The following is a 14654-nucleotide window of genomic DNA, read 5'->3' as shown; positions in this document are numbered from 1 at the left end:
ATATATATATATATATATATATATATATATATATAATTTATTTATTTTTTTGCAACAAAACATAACATATCAATAAAGCACTAAAACATAATAAAACTGTGTATTCTGAAGCTCATCATTTATAGCAACATTTGTGTAAATGAACATCCCAGTGTTTGAAGTCTTTTATATCTCTGCATTATTCTGTATCTCTGCTTCTGTCTTCTTGAACCCTGTCGGCCTCAGCAGATGGACGCTCACACTGAGCCTGGTTCTGCTGGAGATTCCTTCCTGTTGGTGTTTTCCTCTCCTCTGTCGCTAATTGCATGCTTGGTGTGAGGTATTACCTACGAGTCAATGAGTCGATGCAATCAAATGGTTTCCTTTGATAGAAAACTTTGAACCAATCTGACTGTATGATCTAGTTGAATTGTCTCTGTAAAGTGCCTTGAAATTACATGTGTTGTGAATTGGCACTATACAGTATACATAAACTGAATTGAATTGAGTTCTTTGATATAACTTTTTTTGTGCAATAGAAGTTCCTATATCACAACTTGTGTGTTCTTTGTTTTTCCATCAAGATGCATATGCATTGGATTTGTAAGAGCTACTCATTCTGTAATCTGCATGCTTTACTAGTTATATTGGTATTGTATGTTATTGTATTAGAAAGGTTCTCATGCACCCAATGGTTTACTCAACATGCATTCATATTTAGTTATCGAATTCCTCTTGTATGAAACCAGGCTTAACTTTTTTTGTGACAACTGCTTTTTACCAAATTGTAAAAGGTGGGATGGCTAGTGAAGCAACATAAACAGCTAGTTCTTCAGATATTAAAATAAAGTCTGTCTCCTTAAATTAAATATCTGTGTAAAATAAACTGTCTGCTTAAATTAAATCTCTGTGCTCATTTTTTTTTTTTTTTTTATTTAGAGTGTATTGTTATTTCCTTATGTGATTCTTCCTCCCTATACTTAAGACAAAACTTATTGTAACATATGGAGTTATGAAAACTTAAAACCTGATTATGTTGTGGCTTTTGTAAAAAGAGTATGCAGTTTGAATGATATTTTAGATTTGTTGGTCATTGAATAAATATTTCTTTAGTCAATAATAAACACATTTTTTGTATTTTGTCTAAACTGTGGGTAAGTTTTCAGGTCCTTTACGTTAGTGGGCCATTCTATAAAATATAAAATAAAATAATATAAATAAACAATATGGAATACCTTAATTTTAACATACTGGAAACTATTCCCTAGCCTTTAACCCACCCCAAGAACTATTATTATTTTATGTCATGCATTAGTGCTTCGATCATTTATTTTTGTGTGTGTTGTCCTGTAACATCAGTTTTTTTTTTATTATTTGACAGCTTATTGGAGTTCAATCTCTAACAAAATGCTCTCTCTACTTGTTCCTCATTATAGTAGCTTTATCTGGTCTTTTCCTGTTTGTCTGTGACACCACCCCTGAGAGAAATATCAGCTGTGCTGCAACAAACAACACCTTTGTTTATAGATGTTGGGGCTTGGACTGTTTTTCAGTGTAGTCCTGATTCTCTTACTCTGACTAAGTGTATCTGCTCTCTTTCATCCTCTGACATGAGAGCTGTATGTTTGCTTCTGTTTCTTTGAACCTCAGTTGGCCTTAGCAGATGGCCGCTCACACTGAGCCTAGTTCTGCTGGAGGTTTCTTCCTGTTAAAAGGGAGTTTTCCGCAAGACAGTCACTATAAGCCTGCTTGGCACGAGGGATTGCCTTTGAGTCAATACAATCAGCAGGTTTTCATTAGATAGAAAACTTTTAAACAATCTGACTGTATGATCTGGGGAAATTGTCTCTGTGAAGTGCCTTGAGATGATATGTGTTGTGAATTGGCGATGTATAAACTGAAATGAAATTTAATTGAAATAGGTTTCAGTCAAGTTCTTTTGTGAAGATATATATTTATAAAAACTTTAGTTGAGAAATCCCAAAACCAAACGTAAAAAGGCCCAAAAATCTAGGCACTGCTGCCTTGAAGCATGAGGGTTCTGGGTTCAATTCCCATCCCGAGGTCCTTCTGTATGGAGTTTGCATGTGTGGTTTCTTTCTAGTTACTCCGGCTTCCTCCCACAGTCCAAAAAATGTATGTTAGGTTTACTGGGTTATTTTAATTGTCCTGTGTATGCATAGCTGTGTTTCTTTATGCTCTCTGTGTTGCCGCCCTGTCCTGGGTGTATCCCGCAGACTGATGGATATATGCGCCAGCCCTGACAACCCTGACAAGGACCAACGAGGAGAAAATGGATGGATGAATCCCATGGATGGATAAGAGATGGGAAATGCAAAAAATGAAAAATAATAAAGGAAAGATATGTATGATGTGATTTGGAGAGCAAAATAAGTAACTTCAAGAACCAGACGTAGGTTAAAAATACTGAGATGAGCAGCGGGTCAGACTAATGGATTTCCCATGCTGTGATATTTTAAAAGGTACAAAAGCATATGAGCCAGAGCTCATAATTGACATTTTCCTTCTAACAGAAATATCCTGGATAAAAATATGAATTTTAAAGTATTCAGTCCTCTAAGCATATTTTGACATCTTTCAGCTATAATTTGTTTGCACTGATGCTTTTAGACTCTGCCAGATTCTTGGTCTGAAAAAGGAGAAGAGAAAACATCCTAGTGGAGAATTAGAGGCAAAAATGTTGCATAAAACTCAAAGAGCGCAGTCTCTCTCAAAATACCAATAATAGATTTCTTGCTCCTCGGATTTACATTTAAATGAAAACCTTTTATCTGGTGGTCTATCTTCTAATGGGCAAACTCTACTTGGAAAGATTGGATTCATCTTCCTGCCATTGATGAGAAAAGCAGAAATATCTTTACACTGTGAGCATAAAATGTCTTAGACAGAGAAAACTTGTTTTTTATTATTATTTCTTCTTTATTGTGATGTTTCTTTTGCACAAAGTAAAACAATCATGTACAAAGGTAAAAACATCAAAGGAGACCTTTGGCCACTTAATGTTTTGATATCAATTTTTTTTTATTAAATTCGAACGATAATACTTTTCAAATATTCAATAACAGTATTAGCATAACTGTTTTTGATAACACATAAAACGATCTTGGTTCTGTTGTTTTTCTCTAAGTTTTCAGTTTCAAGTTTATCCAGGTTTTTCCTTGTTTTCTAGCTTTATTGGTGTGTCTGGATTCATTTAAGTTGCTTAGGTTTTCTCTGTCCTCTGTTGCCCCTTTGTGTTCTTTTCCCTTGGCTTCCTCATCAGCTCTAGTCACACCTGCTCCTTATCAGCTCATTAGTCCTACTTTTGTTCAGTCAGCCATAAATACACTCCCTCTGCAGTCCCTTTTTGCTGGTTCCTCGTCTTATTTCATCCTACCCTGGCTCCTCATGACTTTTCCCCCTGATGTCACCATGGTCCTGGTTAGTGTTCAACTTTTATGTTGGTTTTTTTTGGATTTCTGTTTTGATTTACATTTTTAAGTTGGATTTTTGGATTCCTGTTTTTGCTGCCTGATTTTTCATTAAACCTTCCAAGATCTCACCCCTGCCTCTCAGCTTCTGCTTTTGGGTCCTAACAAAAACCCTAAAACCAAAACTTGCCTAAAATGGCTGCTTTTTAGTCCCAATTGAATTTTTTTTTTTTTATTAATATTATGAGACTGGATAATAGCATATAAAAAACTCTGGGACCACAGGGAAGCTGTTAGAATTAGAAAGGTTTTGATTTTATGATGGTTGATTAGCATGTGGCAATATTGTGAAATTAAAGAATTAAATAGCAGTTAAACACAAGCTGCCATCTCCTAGTATTAAACAGTTTATTATTAGGTTACTTTATCAGTTTAAAGATGAAAAGGAATTTCTCATAAAACATAAATTGGCTAAGCTCCAAGTAAATAATAAAAATACCAGTTAACTATGAGAAGAAATAGTTATTAATGGCTTTGATAAACTGGCCACAGACAGTTGAATAAGCCATGCAAGGTTTTTTTGAGGCTACAAACTGGACTGGACTGCACTGCGTCAGCCCGTTGGAGAGGACATTCTTGCAATGAGTGTGTGACTGAGTATATTAACTCCTGTGGTAGTTACACCTTTCTGCCAGGTTAGTGATAAGCTACCCAAATAATAAACCATGGCGCAAGTGATCTGAAGGAACTGCTTAATAAGAAAAAACAGGCCTTAAAGGCGAGTATATGTTGTACTGGTTTTTGGCCTTTTCAGAAAGATTCTCCAGTCGAAAATGTTTTGAATCGGGTCGAATGTCAACCTTATTGTGTGTCCTGCTTCGTATAATATGCAAGGGATGATTAGCCTCCCACGACCACCTCCCAATCAGGAATCATAAGGTCGGGGAAAATCAAACTGTTGAAATTCAGTCAGCCCTCTTGTGAGGTGTTCATTAGCAAATCCTGCTTTTGAAGCAGAACTGTGAACTCTTACAAGCCAATTTACCTGAACCTCATGCACTGTGCATGTGCAAGTAATGGAATTCTTCTTCTTCTCCCAGTCTGATGTGTCCGACATCCATCAGCGGTGAGTCCGACATGTTGTTTTTGAACTTACAGTGTGAGCAGGTAGATCAAATCAGAGCATCGGCCCACACAGTGTAAGAACACATCCTGAGCTGTGTAAACCGTCGTACAGTTTGAGCTGTAGCTGAGTACAAAGACAGAAAATACTGTACAGTGTATATGCGCCTTAAAAAGGAAGACAGGAAATTATTGAAAGGAATACAGAAGTTACTTAAGGTCAGGATAAGTTAAAGCAAGTAGGTATATAGGAAGTTGGAAAGCAAGTTCCAGTAGAACAATATCAGCAGTGTGTTCAGGGATGAAGGAGATCACAGCCTTCAAGCAGAAGGATGTTCAGACATATGGAAGTCTGGACAGAGCTAACACACTGGATACATTTTTTGAACGGTTAAGGTTAGGAACAAGCTCACCATCCTTCTCTCTTCTCTCTAATGGAGAGATGATTTGATGAACATAATGAGAGGCTAATTTTATTGGAGACCACGCCTCCTAGTTACAATTTTATCAATAAGAACAGACCGTTTAAAAAACGGGAGGACTTCTTACTCTGTTTAATGATTCACCAAAGTCTAGAAAAATACTGGTTAACTTTGAATCTTTTGAATATTTAGCTCTTCATGTACAAGGCCCTGTTGGAGCTATGTTTGTGAATTTTTACAGGCCTCCAAAGGCCAGAACAAACTTTTTTAATGATTTCAATTAAGTTTTACCTGTGATATTGTGGGGAACCATAATGTACATGTTGACAACTCTTAAGAATGAGGTGCAATAGAACTGCATGATGCACTTAAAAGTTTTGCTTTGACTCAACATGTTAAACAGCCAACACACAATCAAGGACATATTTTGGAATGTTTGTGGGGCTGATTTTGCCCTATCAGACCATTTTTTTCTGTTTACTTTGAAACTATTTTTTCCACAATCCAAATGTTTTATTTCTTATACTTATGTTGTATATATCTATTTGCTTTTATGTGTCTTCTATTGTGTTATATAGTTCGTGTTAAGTACTTTGAATTGTCCATGTAATGAATTGTGCTATACAAATAGACTTGCCTTGCCTAGTCAAATACAGTAGACATCCTGCCCTGCTTTGATCCAAAACTGTTTAAACTTCCACATCTGCTATTGACTCCCCTGCTTCTATGAGTTTGTCATCAGCCAAATCAGAACGTGATGCTGCTTCCTCCTCCTTTCACTTGTCTATATCTAGAAGTTAAGTAACGATGCAATTGGAGAGGCTGAATCATAAAGTCATCAGGTCTTTCTGGTGTCAGCCCCTATGTTCCGAAGGACTGTGTAAAGTAGCTCTATGGGATTCCACAGAACCCCCCTAACCTTAGCCTGACCCAGGAGAAAGTCCTAGTGATGTAGAAAACCTTCTACCTTGTTCCTGTACCAAGGAAAACTCAGCCAACAGTCCTCAGTGACTATAGAGCTGTTGCCATGACAGGTTCTAGAAAGACTGATTTTGGTTCATCTGAGCAAACAAACAAGCAGCTATCAGGACCCCCTGCAGTTTACCTATCAACAAAGAGTTGGAGTGGAAGATTCCATCATACACCTGCTTCAGCAAACTCACTGTCAATTGGACAAGACAGACAGTACTGCGAGGATTGTGTCATTTGATTTCTCCACTGCATTTAACATGATTCAACCAAACTTTCTTTGTGAGGAAATCAAGAAAACTCAGGTGGAGACCTCAACAATTACCTGGGTCAAAGAATACCTCAAAAGCAGACCACATTCTATGAGAATGAAGGGCCAACTGCTAATCAAGTAGTCATCAACACAGGAGCACAACTTCAAGAACGAGACCTGTCCTCTGCAGGAATAATCTTATGACTCTGCACATATTTAGTACATCAAAGAAGGACAAGAAATATGTACAGTGAGCTTTGAGAAGTGGTGTAGAAACTTTGGGCCTCAAGCAACAACATTCTTGTATCCTTGTTGTAACTTTCTCTTACTTTTTGTCCTACTGTGGGCTCCTACCAGGGTGCCACACTAGAATTAGTAAATTGTCTTAACTTAAGTAAATATTGAAAATGACCCTGTACAGTAATACATCCCATCTGAGTGAGTGTGTGTTCATGAGAATTGCAAATCTACATTATTAACGCCCTATTTAGAGAAAAACTAAGTTTGGATAACATATATCTGATTTCGCAAGACTCCTAAGTCTGGAGCACTTGTAAATTTTGTTCGCACCTGAGAGAAGATTAGAAATAGGCTGAACTGTGGTAGTCAGATTATTTTATAACAATTGCAGCTTTTTCTAAGAGCTGAATATGCTTCCTTTTGAGCAGACAGACACAATATTTTTCATGTGATTAATGAATAATAAGTCTGCTTGAAATTAGAATCCAAATTATTGACATCTACCGGTGGTGAAATCCAGCCTCACAGGCAAGCGAGTTAATAACACCTAGCATTCAAGCAAACTGTCAGTTATAATCATTTGACTAACCTTTTAACATAAAAAAAACATAATCTCAGACTGTAGTCATTAATAAATTCAAAATTATACTGATGAAACTGCATAAAAAAATTATTTTAAGTAATAAACAGTAAATTAAACAGTGACCTTACACCACACAGGGTAAAACGTATTGATATGTGTCAAAATTTTACATATATTTTCATCACTGTTATTAAAGTTCATTATTGAATTAGGAAAAAAATGTGTTGCACACAATCACCTGAATGGAAATATATTACATTTCAAGATATTCCAAAAACAGCCACATGCATGTCAGTGACATAATTATATTTATACACTTGCAAAGAGCTAGACTGCATTGCAATTTTGCAAGGACATTCTAAATGACAAAAACTGATGTAACACAGCCTTGTTTTTTACACATGCCTCAGAAATCAGTCAAAACCTGCTATGCTAATAGGAAAACATCAATTTGCTAAATGACTCTATTGAAGCAGAAAATGATCTTACTCTGCAGTAAGTTAAAAGCAGGTACTGTACCAAATGCTAAAGTGCATACATGGATAAACATTGAATAATTACAATAAAAGCAGCAGTTACCAAGGCGATAACATGTTAACACCATCTGATGTATATAAGCCTTAATAGAATGCTGTTGCTTATTCTTCTAATCATACCCTGATAAAACAGTATTATTAATAATAAACCTTTATCATATTGCAAATAAAACATGTTAGAATTCTAGTCTGTATCAACGTACTGTAATAAGGTTGATGTATGACCTGCTGAAGCTTTAAACTACTGACACACCTTTCTTTTGCTTAAACCAAAGAAGTCTCTCCAAGGGACATGGACTGTGACTTCCAATTAGTTTTGCAGAGATTTATTCATGGAACTGTTTAAATGTATTAGAGAATGTTAACAGAATAATGGATTTTAAATGACTGCCACACTGCAACACCACTCTTAGAATAGCAATATAGGCTCTGATGAGTTTTATACGACATTTTATGGAAATGGGAAACTTTCAAGCTTCATTTGGCTGATGCTTTTGTTTCAAATAAAATTAAACAAAACCAAATTATATTTACACATTTTTAATCTAGATGTTTATCTTTATTTTGGTTTTATAATAAATCAACAAGACTTTCTTTAATCTGTCACTGCAAGTTCTGGGTAATTTAATTCCCACACAAATCAAAAGCAACATTATGCCTGATGATTGGTGTATGTATAAGAAACTACCTACTTTGAAAATACAACTGAAACTAATTGTTCAAAACCCATGAATTGTACTTTGCAAAATGCTGGCAACAAAACCAGTTTTAAAGTAACTAAACTTGGTTTAAATATTTCAAACGTAATGCAAATGTACTGTATAATCATCAGTGGTTATAAATGCTCAGTGTTTTTGCTGCAAGACACTGTATTTCTATATTTGCATTCCAGCATTCACAAGCATTTTATTTGAAAAGTTTCCACCCACCCAAACATTACTGAACCAATTATACCTCCTGCTTTGATACAAAACAGTTTTAATGCATTAGCAGCCCACCACTCTGCATGCTATTGTGTGGGCTCCACAAAGACTGTCAAGAAATATCCCATATTCTGTTACCATGTGTCTTGGTCCTTTAGCTGGCTTAAAAGCATCTGGTGCAAATAAAGATAATGTTTTGTCAAAGCTAAACTGAATAAACTAGAAAGCACAAAGAAACATACAATTCTAATAACTATATTTAAAGTTGATAAAGCATTTGATCCCAAGTTAAAGATATGTAGTTTTAAATTTCCCTAAGCATGAAGGCGTTAGAATATGCTCGTAAAAAGACTAAATCAGTTGTTATTGATGGCTATAAAATAACTTTAAATCCAAATTGTATAACATTTTCCTCACGAAATGGTTCCTACTAAATTAAAACAGGCCATATAGGAAAAACATATATTTTTTTCTCAATATTCTATCAATAGTGTTGTAACCAAACTAAAATATTAGCAATAAAGAGCAAAAAGCAAGGGCTGAATAGGTCAACATTTAATGCAGAAGTCCACAGCATCAATTGGTTCTGCTGTAATCAACATCACAAAAACAAAGACACCTCTAAAACAAGCAGCATATCAATGACATATCAATGAGTATAAATAACATAATCCTTACTCAATGGGCTCTATGCACAGCTCCACTACTTCCTGAATTTAAGGCAGCTCCTTTGTTTCCTGTCTTTCATTACTGGACGAACTGATTAATCCAGGTGTGTCTGGCCAGTTACTTAGGTCATACACACCTGGATTAATCAGTGCATCCAATCATGAAAGACAGGAAACAAAGGAGCTGCCTTAAATTCAGGAAGTAGTGGAGCTGTGCATAGAGCCTATTACATAGAACAATGCAGTTGTGGTGTCCAGTGTTGTTTTTGTCAACAAAGAGGATAATAATTTTCAGATAATTTCGCTGAAGCTCCTTTTTTTTCATGATGATAATGAAAACTGACAAGCTAAACATGGATCTTTCCTGACAAAAACATGATAAAACAGGTTTGAGTTTTAGTCAACGAGATAAGACTAGACAAAAAAATTAGCAGGTCGTCGGTCAAACAGCTGTGCTGCAGCGTCTTGTTCGATCCTACTGCCCATGGCAGGTGGATCAGGGCAGCAGGGTCTGAGAAAATAACCCGGATTGGTCCGGTAGTGTGCACTCAACTCTGACAAACTCTGCTCTGATCTTCCATCTGAGCTTGTGCAGAAATTAATCTTTGCACGTATGTAGCTCTAAGTCTGCACCTCACGCTCCACTCTGATGTTTAGCTCTCAGCAGTATGGCTCTTCCTGCTCTAGCTACTTAATAAACTATGTGGCTGATCATCCTCTGCGAAGCATAAAAAACACCTTTGTTAAACTATGAACATATTATTTCTTCCAGCTCACAAGAGGTGATACTAAACCATCTTTAATTTCTACCAAAGGGAATCAAAAAATTATATCCAAATTAAATATTTAATTGAATTCTGTTCATATTTTTGGATATAGAGCCAGGTGAAAAGGCACATAGATCTTTTAATATTTCTCTTTTATTGTTCTCATTTCTATCTATTTAAATATGATGTAAATGTTTCATTGTATTGCCAATAAAACATCTTCTGTTTTCTTTTAATATATCAACATTTTAGTTAATATATTTATTCAATTAGGTCTTGATTGCCATGGCATTACAAGGCAATTATGTAGGTTTTCTGTAATCTTTTTCATATCAAAACCCTGTGAATTGAAATCTACTTTGACCCCTGAGTAGAGGTAACAAAGGGGAAAATTCTCAGAATTAAAGCCAAAATTGCCAAAGTCTCTGCTTTTGAAGATTTCATTGTGTGTAATGCAAAAGTCATAGTACATCAGGAAGTGTTTGCTTTTGAATGGAAACCTTGTATCTCAAAAACCTTTATCTCTAATTCCTTTATTCCTTATTATGTTAGCTTGTCTGTCTGCTATTTTAACCTATATGATGTGTTGAACTAGATCTATTATTTTCACAACTTTTGTAAGACACTTTATTATAAAGTAGGGCCTTAATTCATAAAATAGTTTATTTGAATTCTATAAATCAATGTTTTCTGCCCAAGAGCAATAATGATCTGCATGGCAGCATTCTATACCTAGCAACTGTAGTATCTAGGCAAGAGCTGTCAGTCTGGTAAAAAAAAATCTGGTTGTTATTCGAAATTGAAAAGGTTACCTTTTTTTGCAACATAAAACTGACTAAAACCTACTACAACTCTCACATATTGTGTGACTAAAATGTGACTAAGACTAATTGTAGTTTTCTTACTGAAGACTAAGACTAAATCTTAGATGGCTGTCATCATTATATTCTTTTATCCTTAAGTTCCACATTTAAATTTCTGTGTTTAAGATCCATCAAGAAGAACATTTTGATTAAAAACATTTCTCTTTTAATGACTAGATTGCACACTATATCTATGTTGTGAATGACAAGGTGTTAATGGTGTTTTCATTAAGCCCACAATTTAGAAGTGACTATAACTCAAAACAGTTTTAAGATTTTCTCAAGCATTCTGTAAATCTAAAAAGCTATGTTATACTACTCACAAAATGTAAATGCAAAGAATAACCTCCTGACCACTGACTTTTGCTGGCTGGCGGTGCTGTCCGGCAGGTGAGATATAACCATCATGCCCGGATGCACCTCAGCTTGGTCCGTGGGTCTACCTGCCCTGACCCTGCACAGGGCCTGTGCATGCAGTCGGGCGAGGGGATGCTGGGGGGGTGGCTGGCATGCCGTACTTGGCCTAGGGCAGATGACTGCCTGGGTTGTAATTGCCCAAAAGAACAAGGTCACTTTTCACTTATTACTTAATATTATATACTTAATATTTAATTAATATCCTGTTTAGAAAGAGAGAGAGAGAGAAAGAGAGAGAAATATGAGCCATGTGGTTATATTCTTTTTTTAAATGTTAGCTTTCAAAAAAAACTGTTTTGCTTGGAAACATGTAATGTTGACTGTCATAAAGTGCGCCAGCTCAGTGTAACATTTGTTTACTTCAGTAATTGTTAGGGTGCATCCCAGTTGACACTTCAGGTGGAGACTGTGCCAAGAGCAGGAACTGTGGACCTGCACGCTGACAGATGTGTTGAAGAGCCACATTTTGCACAGCTTGGCTTAATTGTGCATGTGTATTAGTATATGGGGCTGGGGTATGTGTTTTATGTCTGTGTAGCTGTGCGAGTGAAAATGGTTAGAGAGAAGTTCAGTACATGGAAGGATACCTATTTAAGCTTCTTGCAGGGTTAAGGTTGTGACATGTTTCAATAAATCGTTGCTAAAGTGTTGCTCAGCAGCCATCAAAAATCCAACAGCTGGACATGAGAAATAGTTAACCTTGTGAGATAAGGTGTCTATATGTCTTATGTGCTTACTGTGTTCTAATATATGTATAATATGACTGCAGATAAAAGACACCTTATGAGATTAAGAAAAAAACAACAACAAAACAAAAAAACATTAAAGTTAATAAAGGAGGTTGGAGTTGAAATGACAGGATCTTTGTAACTTTACAGCCATTGCCACAGCCTTGTAATAGACAAACTTGAATCCATCCATCCATCCATCCATTTATCCATCAATCCTTCCGGGTGACCACACATACAACCATGCACATACTCACACCTAGGAACAAGTAAGATAATTAATTTACCTAATTATCATGCTTTTTAACTGTGGGAGAAGTGGGTTTTTGGGTGGGTTTTCTGTGCAGAAGCTAAAGAAAACCCATGCAAACACAGGAACAAAATGCAAACTCCATTCAGATAATCGGGCATCAAACCCATGTCCTTCTTTCTACAAAACAACAGTGCTACAGCATATGGCACTGTTGCGCCCATTAAAAGTTATTTTCTAATTAAAAAAAAAAATATGATATACTGTTGCTTTTTTATGTATTCAGTCCCCCAGAATAAATACTGTTTTCAAAACTATTTCATGTGTTAAATGATTTATTTTTAGGATATCAGACCAAACCACCTCTCTCAGTTTTAGCTGCATTTTTTACATAGTTTGTTGCAGCCCAAGCGTTCCCATGGCTTTCTTTCAAAAACTCAACAATCATGCCATTGTAGTATGTGTGCCAGATGCGTGGAGTGAACAACTAACAGCTGTCCTTTTTTAATGTGCTCTAACTTAAGTAGTGAATCTCTGTGTTTACCAGTTACCCAGGGGAGGCCTTTTGATGGCCTTCAATTAACGCTTTCATTGTGTGGTTAGTTGGTTTGAGTGCATGACTACACTAAATCTTGAAAATCTGCAAGTTTGCAAATCTGTCATATTCTTTTAATTTTTGAATGATGGATTGAAATTTTCTCCATGAGATACTCACACCTGGTGATTTTTTTGTTTTATTATTGTATCTCTCTTTCAACCTCTCAACAACATTAACAATGACCTGTTATGCACTATTGTGTATTATGCGTGTCTCTGCCTGTCCTCCTGCCTACGGGACATCAGCGTCTGGGACTCTGCGCCCACAGCTTCTTGTTGACAGCCAACCGGATGGAACCAACCTCTTCCTCTGGCATGGACTGATATGTAAATCCAGGTAGTGACTCACATGTTCCTAGTCCTCCTCAGATAGACGTGGTCACTAACCTGCGTTCTCTCCCTGCAGAGGTTCCTGCTTTGCTGTTCACTACAGATCCGTAACTCCTAATAAACGTTTTTGAGATATCAAACTGTCTGTTTGCTTTGAAAAAAGTACCCCATATAAAGTACAACTCCACCCCCCCAACCCCCGCCGCCGCTGCCCTGGCCTAGACAACCGATCCGAAACGTGCCCCATACATACACACTCTATCATTTCATCATTATTCACTAGACATGGATATACTTTAGTATATCCATGTCTAGTATCAGTCAAGTCAGTCAAGTATCAGGTGGGTTTAAGAGGTATTTTTCGCACCATTACATCTGCAAAGAGATGTCCATTTGTTCCATTGTCTATAATTCACAGAGTCCTTTAGGTCAAGTGATAGTTTCTTGAAGGGGAACACCGTTTTTTTTTGTTTTTTTTTACATTGGCCCCTTGATTTTACGTTATTACATCATGTTCTACTCACCCATATTAGTTTTGTGTCATTTGGAGCTGTTCTGAAGATATTCGGTTTTGTAATCCAAGTAATGTCTTTCTTGGACAGAGTTGAAGGCACAAACTAAGCTGTTCATAATTTATCATTTATGGTACGCCAGCATTCCTAACATGTAGGCAAATCTATAATGGAGCTGGAAAATCATATGGAATACTTCCTTAAATAACTTAGTGGCAACTGGATCTAACATAAATATTGAAGGCTTGGATAAAGATAATAATTTTGCTATCTCTGAAAATCGAATTGGATCAAAACAGTCCAAACACAATTCAAGTTCTATACCGCAGATGCTGCTTCTGTAAGGGTTATCAACAATGTTGTCCCCATGTACCATTCTAATATTAAACAAAGAAAGTAATAAATTAACAAACAAACAAATAGACTGATACAGATATAGATAAATACATTTCTGATGTTGTACATTACATGGTTAGCAAAAGTCTGTTTGCTGCCCTATTGTCCCTTGCACTTTTCTATCAATTTTTTTTAGGTATCGTGCAGAATTAAGTTGTTCAGTGTTGTTAATGGAATTTGAGCCTATATAATCACTTCCTGGATGGTAACACTTTTTCACCAGTTAGAATATAATAGCCAGCCCCTTAGTGGGTAAACTAATTTGTCAGAGTATAGTGTTAACACTCAGAAACCATCGCTGTATAGCTTTGAAGAGCACAAGATATTATTATATACTGAATGAGCCGTCTCTAAATGACAAAGAAGTGGCACTCGCAGTAGTGTTATTTTGTAAGTAATCCTGGTATCTATAAGACAACCCTGCATTGTCAACTTTCTGTTGTACCTACTATGTCCTATGCATATCTGTGTAAAAGGTCCAAACCTGCCTACTGCACTATAAAGGATGGTCCCCTACAATTCCTTTTTAAAAATCTAAAATATTCTTTCTGTCATGGTTTGTGGACATTAAGATCTAAAGAGAAGCATTATCTTCTGTTTAGACCCTGTAATTTAGTGAAAGGGTGGAGTCAGAGTAAAATAAATATGCACGCCAATGAGAAGTCCAG

This window comes from Cyprinodon variegatus, unplaced genomic scaffold, assembly GCF_000732505.1.
Source record: "Cyprinodon variegatus isolate N-32 unplaced genomic scaffold, C_variegatus-1.0 Scaffold15, whole genome shotgun sequence".
Taxonomy (NCBI): Eukaryota; Metazoa; Chordata; class Actinopteri; order Cyprinodontiformes; family Cyprinodontidae; genus Cyprinodon; species Cyprinodon variegatus.
The sequence above is the reverse complement of the archived record's forward strand: the minus strand, read 5'-3'. Positions refer to the sequence as shown.